We start from the raw sequence: 14368 nt of genomic DNA, 5'->3' as shown, positions 1-14368 counted from the left end.
GGCACCCAACCAGTGTCTTGATTATGCCTTTAGGGTAATTACTGGGGCAAGCGCTCGTTTTCAGACAAAAAGCTCTTGAATGCCACAGCTTAGTAGAACTAATTGCTTACAAATGGCAGCTTTAGGTTTTGCTTTAGAAATGGCTTTTTGTAGGCGTGATTGTACGAAGCGGTGTAGCATTAAAACTTATCACAGAAAAATATTGAATGCAATATTTATATTCTTCCTAGAAATCTTGGTCAGATTAATATCCGTTAAAGTATTCAATGACCTTTATTAATTTGGGTTTACTCTTTTTAATTAATTTTAAGCATTTATAATTTATATTTGCATTCGTAATATTTAATTGTTTCATAAAATATGTTTAATAATAATTGAAATGTTGGAGGTAATATGATCACACAATGTATTTTTCCAATTAAAATGTATTGAATAATTTAGACAAAAATAAATTATCTTACCTTTTCGAAACGTTTAAAAGCTAAAGAAAGTTTTGAAACAAGTGTCAATTGATCTGAAACACGTAAGTCTACAGAGGTTAAACTAAGAAACTTTTACCCTTGCAAACACATTTATTGTAGTGCTTTTAAATATGTGAAAACGAGAGCTTTGGCTTTGAAACATGTAATGAAATATATATAACAGCAATTGGTATTTTCACAAAGCAATGTACAGTATTTAATTTATTATTACAGTTCCAAATCTATTTCCAACTTAAGCTAATATTTTTGTTTTCGATTTTTAATCAGTTCTTATTAAACATAATAATCCGATGTTTGGAGTATATTCTTCACTTTAAACCTGAGAAAGAACATTTGTTTTAAATGGGCATAAAACTTCAAAATAAACCTAGATCAAAGGTAATCAATACAATATAACTGTATTTTAGATTAAAGATTCTAAACATAATCCCACACGTCCGTTTCGCAACATGACAAGAGACAATAACTAATACCCTGAAGTCACTATCTAATAATACAGGAACTAGTTACATAATCCGGTCAACGTTTTGTGTGGTATCACATCACTCTATGTGCAGTGACAGATAGTAATTACAATGATTGTATGCTGTAACATTACCATAATATCCTGTCAATACACAATTTTCACATTTGGATATCATAGACAGTTCATTGCGCACATAAGCATTTAACATAATGTGCATGGAAAAAAATGAATGTTTCATTACGTATTTTCACATGTCAATTTAACAACAGAAGCTAGTAGAAAATTTTCTTGAGTTTTCCACAAGCAAGCTTTAATACCTTTATACATTTATTTACGATAATTAAAATATTATGTTCACTTTAACTATACTATTTTTATTTCTTTCCTTTATTTATGGTTTTGCTTCTCAATACCACTTTTGAAAAAGTGGCATATCTTTGAAGTGAAATATACGTTCTAATTGTATGATACTACTGATGGTATTATGCAATTTATGTTTCAAACTTTGATATTACTTGCCCAAAATATGTTTGTATGATAAATAAGAATCAGAAACCACATCATAAGACACCTCACTTTAAATTTCTTTTTTGTATACAGCATTTTTTTAATACAGTCAACGTTGTAATGACCTAACTGTCCTTTTTGTTCTGTTTGTTCACATTCTCGCACAGGCCAGTGGTCCATGAGAACTGGCAGAGCAAGTTGTAAAGAGAATTGGCGTCTCTTTAAAATTAGAAAAGTAGAAGAAAAATAACTGTAAAAATTAAATGCTCCTAAAATGGTTCAATCCAGCACGGCATTGACTTTAAACTAGCATTTTACCTCCGTTTACCGAAAATCCACCGACAGATTGATCAGAAATTGTTTCTCTAGGTGACATTCTGTGTCTAATTAATACCGTTTATTTTAAGAGCCTTCGCTGGGTCATTTCATTTACAGTTTTTGACTTTCCAACCTCTTATCATTCTTGAGGAAAATAGATGATTTTTAACTTCTTCATGTTGTAACTCATAATGAAGAATTAAATAACTCATATTTATTTTAAATAAAAGTTTTACTAAAAATGTGATCATACTGCTATTGGCTGTCACAAAAGGCTCAATTCCTTCTCGTTTCACCTTTTACTGAAATCACAATAAAGTACGAAACGCGTAGCAGTAGAACATTTATCACCCGGAATATTATTTAGCCGATGAACAATGTCTTTAAATGGAAGTAAACGAAAAAGTACTCCCCTTGAGGCAGCTGGAGAAAATATACGAGGTGAACTAAAAGTGCGATGATTTATGATACCTCCGTGAACCTATCATTCATCATTCCTCACCCGCTCATCTTTTATTGCCGAGACCTGCACTTTTAATGATCGATTAATCATTCTCTGTCAACAGCGCACCGATAACAATATGAACTTCCAGATTGATATTTTTTATGTTTTTGCCATTATTTCATATTATTTAAATTCATCCCTGAGTTTTGATATTTTCTTACGTCTCTGAAATATGTTCTTTGGTGTCGACTTTAAACATATAAAAACTATATATCTGCCTTTTGACATATTTTCAGTTTTTTTAATATATGTTATGTATACTGTAATAGCTTATTATAAAGAAAGTCTTTTAAAGCTTATTTTCCATTTAATTTGGAATATGATTACTATACTTCTGTACTTTTTGTAAATGAATGTATCTACTATTTTAAAACTTTTTAAAAATATGGTTTAAAATATGTAACTTTAATATTTGTCTTAGTGAAATCAAACTATACTTATTTTATGACTATAACGGTATGTAAGGCTAGTCCTGGCTGAGTTGGTCCGGTTACAGTAGGTGCCTAATTTTAATCAGCCTAATCAGTTTTACGGCGTTATCAGTGAAATTATCAGAGTCAGATGTATCATCTTTATTAAGACAAAGCCTATGGAAACTTGAATTGGGTTTTAATTTTTTTTAACAATTATAAAACTCGCTTTCTTGGTTTCCTATACCATGAACTAGTCAAAATATTATTGAAAAGGGTTTTGGATTTAGGGACAACTGACAGAATTATAATATATATATTAGGGATCACCATTATAAATTCACAAAAACCATTCAGGAACACTATTGTTTACTTCAGTTTCTACAATAAAGAGCTCTATGTCTTGTCCGAATAAAACACGTGTGCTAGACGCCCCTTTTCAGTATCTACTGTAGACACTTAACCATAAACCAGCCAGTATTGGGTAAGGGCCATATACTAGGTCCTACAACATCATGACGCTTTATCGTTTATGAAAGATCGTCATGCTATAATAATTTGATTTCCTTGTAAAAACACCCAGTACTAATAGAAAATTTCTATTATACATTACACATCTATACATACATTACATTTAATGTAATGTATGCAGAAACTACTTGAGTAGGAAGGGCATGGCCTGGACATTGCACCGTCCTGGAATGTAAGGGAAGCTGAGTCCATTGAGTTAAAGCGGTCACATTTGGACTGTGATTAGGACATTCCCTGAGTTCAGAACCGTTTCTCAAACTGTGTACAGTTCTGACCAACACAACTCCAACATGTATTTCGTGTATAACTATTCTCCACAGCTACGTGTGCGAGAGTAATTCGGTTCCTGACATCCCACACAGATCCAAGAATTTCTGTAACGACCGGAAATGATGTATTCCTAGCATTAAAAATGAGATGGTAAATGTCTGAGAAAAAACATCATGAAAATAAACATGTATGTAATAAATAGCACATTAATTATTACTTTAATGTAGAATACACAAATTGAAATTGATTTTTTTTTATTTTATGCTTATCAAATATTTAAACAGAACCACTTCTATTAAAGGAAATTCTGTAGTTCCACTTAACTTCTGCACATTTTTAATCTAGTCTAATCAATCGTGCTTGGTTATAATATATATCTCAATTTTCTTTATTTTATCCTTATTGTACAGAAAATTAAAATTATTCTAAACAAAATTTTTTTAACAAATGATATACGTTGTTAAGTATATTGATAATACATATTTCTAATGATGTTTTATTATATAATTTTTTACAATGTCACATTTTGAAAAATAGTTCGGACTAAAGCTAACCATGTTGCCGGTAATGTAGTTAGCTTATTATGTATTGAATTTAATACACATACATATAATGAGTTCAAAATTATACAGCTTTAAGCCACACTTTGGGCAAAAGAGTAAAATCCAGCTTACATTAAATTTCATTTCCTTACTTCTAAATCTTGGCTGGCCTTACATTCGTGCAATAATTATTATTTACACGCCACTCCATTAGTAAATGCCAACTCTGTTACTTAAGAAAACTGGCAACGTCAGATTAACCCCAAATACCGTTATCAACGAAGATAACTTCAACAAGGTGCAGTAGAATTAACATATGTTTACTCTAGTCTCTGCCTATGAGACTGTAGTGCCTAGTTCTGTGTCACATATGAGCTCTATGAAACTGTATAGTGAAAGTCTATTTTGAATTATATCCCTGGAGAGTATTGAAAATTCGGTTCAGTATCGGTGATTGGATAACTTTGGTATATTCCATATAGATAGATAAGCATCACTGACGCTGAAGAAAACAACGGTAACTATGTCAGTATATGTGTGTTCCCATGTAATAATAAAAAACAACACATCATTTACCACTTCGATGTTGCTAAATTTCAATACATTATTTAATTTGGGACAAAGAGTATATTATCATAATACAATTTCAATTTCAAGTAATAGAATAGATAACAGCCAGTTCATAACAATCAATGAAATATGTAATCAAGTCTACCAATGATATTTATTCATTATTCGTCTATTGTAATATTTCATTAATGTTGTATTATATACCCGCACATATAATACACATGCACAACTATAAACACTATGTATACATATTTAATTAACTCGTATTTACTTATACACATCTGCACCTAGAATATTTTTGAACATTTTTAAGACATATTATAATAAACGTTCAACACTTGAATGATCGATATTCGTAAGTAAAGAATTCTTAATATAACTACTTAAACTTAATTACGTTATAGGTATTTCAAATTATGTGTAAAACGTACTAATGTTGTGTTAAATATAAAAACTACTTTGGATAAGTGTATTTATAAAATAACCCGCAAAACAGTGTAACATTCATTTAATTTTTACTATTTTGAAGGACAAACGTGTCTGACAAGAATGTGCCAAATAAAACATCTACATAACCACTGTACTTGCTGTTATTACAAATGGGCAGTATTAGTGTCAGTAACAGGTGGGCTGAATGATTTGGTGTTCTCATAACGACTTTCTGGTTTTAGGTTACTCGGTAACCAGTAACACCAGAGGCCATTTAGTGCAAGCAATGACACTAGGATTGGAAGTATTACCAAGGAATGTTATTATGGGATATAAGTACGTGTAAATTAGGTTATCGCAAATATGTTATTAGTTCTTTCAAAATAAATGATAACCTTTACAAGCGCTCACGTGATCTGAGCTTGAATTTGGGTTATTATCACGAGGGATGTTTTTCTTTTTTTCCGATGTTTTTCACCAGAAGTGCGGGATGGCACTGAAGGCGCTACCGAAGCCCACATTGATGGCGAGGGTAATTTCTGATCGGGAATTTCCCGACCTCAGACCAGGTTCTGGATGGTCCGACCTGAAGATCTGGGACATGATCTAAGGTCGGGAAAATACTGATCAGGAAAACCTCTCGCAATCAGTGTGGGCTGCGCTGGCACCTTGTACTTATAATATAAACGTATGTATAGCCACTAACAAATCGTACATAAGGACTGCTTAGTTCTCAATAATTACGTTTTATATTGACAATTTGAATTAATTTTATTAGTTTACCAGCGAAGATGTTGCATTGTAATAAGTTAGTTAAAGGTTTGTGTAGTAACAAGTTATCACGGTAACAGGTTACTGGATCGTAATACCTCAACACGTTATTTTGTAATAGGTTATTGACAAACACCTGTATTTGCCATCTCTAGCAGCCATTACTCAAATACCAAAAAATGATTTAACTTTGTTTAAACTAATCTACGTTTAATAAAATTTAATCTAATCTTACTAATTTTTGTTTAACATTGAACTGAATAATGTTATAGACTTTTAATATATCTAGTAGATAGTTAAGATGTATTGTTATATATAAAAGAAATATACACACTTTACATTATAGAAAATAACACAACTTTTTTATATTGTTTGAGCAGCTTGGTACTTACAAGTATTATTTTACAGTGTAAACATGCCTGACAGCATGTATATCGATATAATCGATAGTTCATTTGAGCATTCGAGTGTTGGACGGTTATCATACTGCAGCCCATTTCAAAAAGCTCGGTCACAGACAAATTTCAAGTTACAGAAAATTTAACTAAAGAACTCACAGAGTAGGTATAAAATGTGTTTTGCTACAAATTAGGATTTTAAAATAATTGCCTTATGTTTAAAATACATTTGATGCGATTTTGAGTGCCAAAAACTAAAAAATATTCAAAGTGTGAAACTTTAGCAATTGTGAATATGAATTACGAACCGTATGCATGAGGGACATGTACACAAGTTGTGTATCAGGAAACTGTAATTGTGTCATGCACGTTGTCACTAATTCGTAATTCACAATACACACATGCTGGTGTACAACGGTTTAACTTTAGTATTTGCGCTTTAGGTACCACAAGTCCAATGATAAATTTACGATTTTATAAGGTGACTAATCTGTAAAAACCGTTTTAAGTCATATAAACTTCCCTAGTAATTCTTTTAGTTATATAGAAAAATAGCCATCCATTGTCCATAACTTACTGCCAAAATTCTAAAAGGTTTTATTTGAACATTTACAATTCAAATCGTTTGGTGGTAGTTATGTAGGTGTACATTGTCAACCATCAAGATACATCCAGGAACCGTAAGTTTAATTTTTTTAAATTCCATTTTCAGCTTTAGGAGAGCAAATTCAAGAGATAAAAAACATGAAAATTTATTATGTAAATTTAATTATCAGTAGCTTTCAAATCTGCAAACTTCATTTACCTGTTTAATTTATCAGTTCTGAAATATATACAGTATATAGCTTACAACTGATAAATAGCAAAAATCTACTATTACATATAATATACGTGAAATTGAATAAAGAAGGTAAATCGGTATAGAAAAAGTGCAGCTATATGTAGGACAAACCTGCGCTATCTCTAACAGATCCAGAGTCCAACGTCCTGGACCGTTAGTCCACCAGTACTTTAATGTAACCAAGTAATTGTAACAATATCTACAACAGTTACAAAACGTAGCCTTGGACAACGGTAAAAATAGAATATCTTAGCTCATTTAATACACAATGTTAGGGTTCCTATGTACTCTATACTTGTAAGGTTAGGCTAGGATCTACTAACATAACATCTGTCTGAAACATGATACTGATACTTTTCGGCTGAACATTAGTGAAGTCGAAGGGGCTGGAAGAATTTTTTTTTCTGTTTGTCTATCCGTCTATGTGTCCGTCTATGCAAACAGTATCTCGAAAACTAGCTGAAGTTACATACTTGAAATTTTGCATGCAATAACATTTTCAAATAATTAACTTTTGACTTTATTTAATTATATTTTGGTACACCTTTGAATGTGTGACACCAAATAGTACTGAAGGTAATACTAATATAGCATTCTATTCTAGCATTAGAATATGTTTATGTTATATAGAATGTATTCTAATATATCATTTATTCTAATACAGCGGATAAACAAATTTATAAAAGTCTTAGTACATTCATACAACATTTTTACATGTGAGATTTTTATTCATAGATTAAAATATTAAGTAGATAAAATAATAGTGTTAAAATGTTAACATAGAGCAATAGGATTTTATATCAACGCATTCTTACGTTTAGTGCCCTCTCTAGCTCATCGCAACTTATTATTGAACACTTTTAAAAACCTACTTAATGAACAAAAATTTTAATGTATCTTGTAACAATATATCTCGAGAGAGTTTTCATATATAAACTTTAAATGAAACTCAATGTCATATTATGTACACAAGAATAAGTTCTATGATGGTGCATGTCCAGCCATGGAATTTGGCTGAGCGCCAATGAAGCTCACTCAGTAGGCTGACAATTTCTGAGCTATAAATTTGAATCTTTCAATCAACCTTAGTGTTGCCTATTACGCGACACGTTCATTCATTTTATTCATTCATACATATTACATCAAAATTATATCTAACAAGCATGAAATATTAGTTTCAGATTCTTCTGAATGAGTAAGAATAGATGTTCATTTTAAGAAATACACTACTTCATATAGTATATATTAAATGTTGGTACTTGTGAAGTAGAACTTGTGTTTTAACTAAAAAGGTTTTCCAACTTCGTGATGTAACTTAATCCAAAATTACGTAATTACAGCATCGTAACTCAGTTTTAATTTAAACTAGAATATATTTTAAAATAAAAATATATTATTAAATCAGAATTAGATGATACGTTTAATCACAATTTTATAACAAATATATCCTACACTATAGCTCTACAATTAGCGTTTGAGAGATTTATTCCAATAAATATCAGATTTAGTGAACTGATGTTTGAGCTACAAAACATAAATTAAAAAATATATTTAAAATAATTTATATTAGTGGCATAGTTAGTAAAAATATAATAATTAATGTTTTATCATGAAAAGTGAAAAATATGGATATCCAGTATTCACAATATGCATGCCACTGTTATCAAAATAAATCCGTTTATTTTGCTACACACATACCTAAAGACATTTTTGAACAAACAACTTACTGTTCTTAACTAATGTGATTATAAATACTACTGGACGAAAACCAAATTTAATATTTATTACTTCACAACACTCCCTTTAATGCACACAGACTTTCTTCTCTTTGTTGCGAGAAGAGTGAAAATTTATTATTATGTGTAGTGTTACAGAAGATAAAATTGATTATCCAATGACCTAGTAGTTGGCAAAATGGGCAGGTTGCGTGGCGACGAACGGAGGCAGCCGTGACAGGTCACGTGATCACCAGCCGCGCGTGACGTCACTGGTCGATAACGTGGCGATGACGTAGTAACTACGCGCCAGACAAGCCGCCATCACAACATAACCTACAAACACCCAGGCTTTAACATTAACCCTTCATTTCAAAACGTGTTCAGTTGAGATCGCACCTTTTCAACACATGAATTGACGTAAATTTAGCTGTGCTTTCCCCCGTATATAACAGGTACAGATTGTTTTTTTTTCTAAATCATTATTATATTTAAATCATTACTCCTAATCCTAGAATCATACTAGGTCACATTCTTTTACAGATTCCAGTCACATACCTGTAAGTAGTTTAAGGGCAATCAATATCAATGTAATTCTTACGGCCAATACACTGATCTTTTGTTCAAAACAACATTGTTTATGTACGTAAATAACATTTATGGGTTTAAAAATCTTGAAAGCATTTCAAGGATACATTTCTATGTTTTCCGTACATAGTAAACTTTGTTAAAACCGAAAAATGCAAGAGTTTACTTTACCTAAAATTACCTTAATTTATAGTATTTAATTTTTGAAAATAAGGAACATTCTCTGAATAGGAATTAGAGACTAAACTGAACTGAAAAAGTTACTCTGTGAATAGATATAAAAGTTGATACTGTACTTTTATTCACATTTAAAAGTTTTTATCATTTATATTTGGGATTTTATTTGTACATACGCCATGGGCAGAGCGTGAATTTTGGTATATATGTGTTAGTAAATTTCGAAATCAAAAACGGTTTTTAAACACAAGATTAATTTCAGTAATTACAATATAATTAGAATTAATCATTGCAGCCTACTGTTACTAGTGTGGTTGATAGCATAACTAGTATTAACTTCAATATTACTTGAAGGGGTACCACATTATACTCAAATTGTTCAAACTATATATTATGAATTAAATTATTTACGATAGTCCTAATTATAGGTACGAGTATTCAACATCACGTGGCGTAACGCGTAACCGGTTTTGCTGAGGTCGAGTACAATTTTTCCTATACCTCGTTTCCTAATTTCATGGTTGAACAAGCGCAATCATAGAAATTCTTTAAATCATTATTTAGAAGATTAACTTTATTTGGAACCTTGGAGATAGTCTACATGAGAAAATATGACATATTTTAAATTTCATATGTATTTTGTTTAGAAACTGATCTACTCTGTGATCTTTATATTGCCATTATGGTTTTCCATAAAAGTACTATAACTATGTTTGCTAACTCTCCGCCAACATCATATGGTTACATGCACCAACCAACCTAACCAACTTAATTTTGCTTATATTGTAATTAATCTTCATATAACATTTAAAACCTATAGGTCAGTTCATTATCGAGATAAGGAGTGAAAAAGACTGTAATTGAATATTTTCTCCAGTACCTGGAGTAACAGACTTCACTAATACTCAGCAAATAACTTTTTCATATTTTTTAATGGGCCTCGGAATCTTTGTAATTAAATCAGAAACATCTGCAGTACAAAAGTTACCGCTAAATGCTTAAACTATTTATAAATAAACTATTTGAATTTTAAATCGTTCTTTTAGATTCTTAAAGAAAATGAGTACATAGTACGTATATGATAGACTGCAAATAATAGCAAAATCTCATCCCCGTAACATGTTAATGAACCGTAAACAATACAAACGTTATACATATACTGTTACTCAAACAATAGGACGAAATCACACACACTACTACTACAAAAAATTGAGTTTTATCTTGAGATGGTAAAATCTGTAGTCCACGTTAAAAAACAATTTGTAGACCATGTGGCACAACTGTTTACAGACCATATGACACAACAGTATGTAGACTAAACAGTGGCGGTACCACAAATGTGTTTAATTTTTGGGAATAGTTTGTGGACATACTCAATAATAACAATCCAAGCATAATATACTGATGTTTATGTATTATTACTATATTATTTATACAAAAGTTTAATACACTCAACAATGTAGAGACAAATTGGGAGTTTCATGTAAACATATCATTACTCCAATAGGATTAGAGTTTAGTGTTTGACCAACAGACCTCAATGTATTAACCAACTGGTGGTTAGTTCGTTGATGATGAATTAAAGGGTTTAATTAAGTAAGTGAAGATACCCTTTGTCCCTTTGTTCCCTGTCAGTGACACGTATTAGTATTACATTCCTTTCCAATCTAGCTCTACGGGGATAAACAATGATAGGAAAATAATAATTAATGGTTCCTGATATACGATAAATTCATAAAGAAAGACATGAATAAACCTCACGTCTCTGAGTTAATTAAATTTGGGTGGTTATTAAGCCTGATGACGGGCACCATTCTTACATATGAAATAATAAATAAAAGTATACAATAGCATCTAAGTGTTTATTGCGGAGTAATAACATCCATGTAAACCAGACCTCCACAACTTTAGCCTCCCTGAGACTCACACCGGATATCACATTACGGTGGATGAAATATCCTCAAGCGGATTTGCTTGTGATGATAATTTCGTAGAATGATTGAAATAAAAATAATTAATACTTACTTAGAGTAGATTACTATGATAATTAGAGCACTTTTTACGACACAAAATCAGTTGTAAGTTTGAAGCTATCAATCATTTCAAAAAACGTTTCCTCAAAAAGGCAAAGTCAATACCAATTAATAGTAGATTTGCTGCTGTTATATCTACTGGATATCGTATACCGCGAGAGTTAGTTTAGTATAGACCACATGCTAGGGTTCACAAGGGGAAGAATGATAGGCACAAGATCCCTCGTAAACGTCTAAATTTGAAAGGTAAGCAGTCCATATTTCAAATTACATATTGCTGTGCATCTTGTGGTGAATGAAATTGCCTCAAACGGATTTGGTTGTGACCATATGACAAAATAGTTTGTAGACTATGCTACAAAACAGTTTGTAGACCATATAGTTTAACAATTTATAGACTATTTAGCACTGCGGATTATAGCCCGTTTCTCAACTCAAACCTTTGAATTAAAATTAATCCTTTAAATCATACCATACATTTAAAAAGCCGTTATAAACAGTTCTTCACTAGCTACTACGTTCGGTCTCTTAATGGTATCTTGAATTTTAATGTAAAAATCATCAGAAATCACCACATTATGAGTCCACACTTTGTTAGTTACCTTTTTATAACTTCGTTGAGGAACTTCAGTCTGGTTTACTTGATAGAGCCTAGTAGTGAAACTATCGGTTATTTGTTGAAATGAAGTGAACATTTCTTATTTTACCAGGTGAAATTAGGGCTATCTATACGCGTAAAGTGTCTGAGTTACGGATCCCAAAGAGGTCACCGACCTCTGTGTAACTTTGATGATGACAGAGTGTGAGATTAATAAAATCCTGTAATTTGTCACAGTTAATGTAAAGCCAGGACAGGCTGTGCATGGACAATAAAATTACATTTAATTAAACCAGATTAGAATTTGACGAGCTATTGAAAGTTAAAGCTATATTATGTTATGAAATTTAAGGTTGAGATGGCAAGAAACGCTGCATCAACGAAATAGTTATAAACATAGCTCTCGGATCTGTCATGATCAACTTCCCCCTCACTGCTCGACATTTCCCGCTGTTCTGTTCTGACTGATCATCTCTGTAGCAATCATTAGGATCTCTCTCGTACAAAGCACGAAGTTGGTAATGCGCTTTAGCCCTTCAATTAGCCTTTAGGCGGAGATACGTCCCTAATTGCGCCCTCTTCTCCCTACGCGTTATAATTATCATTGCAGGTTGTAATACGACTATTTTAGTTTTGAAATATTGAAATTTATCAAAATGAAACAATATATATTTCGCTTCAAAGGTAAAAAACCAAGTTGTAAATCGTTATATCGTTATAAAATAACTAATAAAATAATTTTATACTTGCAGTGACATAAAAGGCAGTATATCAATGTTCGGAATGAAGTTTTACGTAATCAATCATAAATAACATATTCTGGCAAATAAACCTTATCCTAAGAGAGGGAAGGTTATGGTGTATTATAACCATAACAAAATGACCGAAAAAATATAATTAAAAGAGTTTACCCGTTTTGTTTTTATACAATCAATAACATTAACACAGAATTTAGATCACAAATGTACTGTTTTACACTATAACTTTTAAGTTGATGAATTTTAGGCTTGGTATGTTTAAAATCTAAATTAATATTTTATCGTGCCTTTCTAAACCATCTGGGGCGTCTCCATTAACCGGTAAAGACGGATTGGGTAGAGAAGTTTTATTTTTTAATTCAAACATCTACTCGTAGCTCTACCAAAGGTTTAGTTTGAGCTAGTTATTTCCAAAATATCTTGGAAGAGAAATAATAATGAATTGGTGAGTTCACAAGCCTTATATAAAATTCTATTTAAATTGAGAAATAAAGTAAGTATAACAGGCTGTATATACAGGTAAAAAATTAAATAACTCCCTGGTGAATGTTTTATTAAGTTATTAAGCACCTGATCTCAATCTGGGACGAAAAATAATCGTTGTAGAGGAATTCCATTTCCATTAGTTTCGGAACTAATTCTTATTTATCATACAGAACTTAAGAGCCTTAATGACATGCATTTTTATATTTATAAGTTTGAGTATTCCGTTAAATAACGTAAACTATTCTAAGCTTTGAAAGAGCGGAATTATAAACATATAATTATTAAGGAACCCGGCAGGTGCTTCTCTGAATCGTGGCACTAACAAACTATCCGATATATCTTGATAAAAAGGTGCTAGAAAACGTAAATTTCTATTGCTCTAAAACAGTCATCACAGATATTAGGAAAGGGATCAAAGGGTAATAAAATGTTCAATGAAAAGATCTAAGGGGATTATGACGTGATAGGATAAAACATGTTTAACCAAACTAATTGTAATGTAAAAATGAATCATGAAGTATTTATCAGCAAATTACCAACACGTGTGAGAAATGTACGTTTTTGATAGGGAGGTTTTATTATAGATAAATCATTTGTTACTTCTTTCAATTTTAGTTTTAAATAAAGGTTAAACAGGTTTACTCCATGAACAGTTACATCTAAAGCTTGTATAGTTCTCCAAGTATTTGATGGACTACCCTGACGTCCGTTCTCCTGTCATAGTGTGCGAGGTATGGTTCTGACAGCGGATATTTCTGTCATTAACCACCTACTACTGCTAAATGCTCTGCATAAAAACTATACAAGAGATTACACATTGTTCATCAACGCTCTGAGTATAATCGATACCGAACTGTTATTTCAACACGATTATAGCCTGCCTATGTAGTAAAGTGATCGCTGGAGGACAATTCCCCACCCTACTATCAAAACGTGTTATGAGTGGCTCTGACAGCGGATATCACCGCCATTA

At 31.5% G+C, this 14368-nt stretch overlaps 2 protein-coding genes across 4 annotated transcripts in view; one reads left to right on the top strand and one right to left on the bottom strand.

Moving 5' to 3' along the window:
- The window catches only part of LOC124352711 (serine-rich adhesin for platelets-like), an 850824-nt gene that overhangs the window by 501061 nt on the left and 335395 nt on the right, over window positions 1–14368 (bottom strand). The gene's annotated exons all lie outside the window — the stretch shown is intronic.
- Window positions 9112–14368, top strand: part of LOC124352712 — a 167351-nt gene continuing 162094 nt past the window's right edge. Inside the window, exon 1 of the transcript XR_006921531.1 lies at window positions 9112–9210. The gene's annotated coding sequence lies outside the window, so the exon portion shown is untranslated. The remainder of the gene's footprint in view (window positions 9211–14368) is intronic.

The sequence above is a fragment of the Homalodisca vitripennis genome, chromosome 1 (assembly GCF_021130785.1).
Source record: "Homalodisca vitripennis isolate AUS2020 chromosome 1, UT_GWSS_2.1, whole genome shotgun sequence".
Lineage (NCBI taxonomy): Eukaryota > Metazoa > Arthropoda > Insecta > Hemiptera > Cicadellidae > Homalodisca > Homalodisca vitripennis.
Note: the sequence above shows the minus strand (reverse complement) of the source record. Positions and strands in the feature narration are given on the sequence as shown.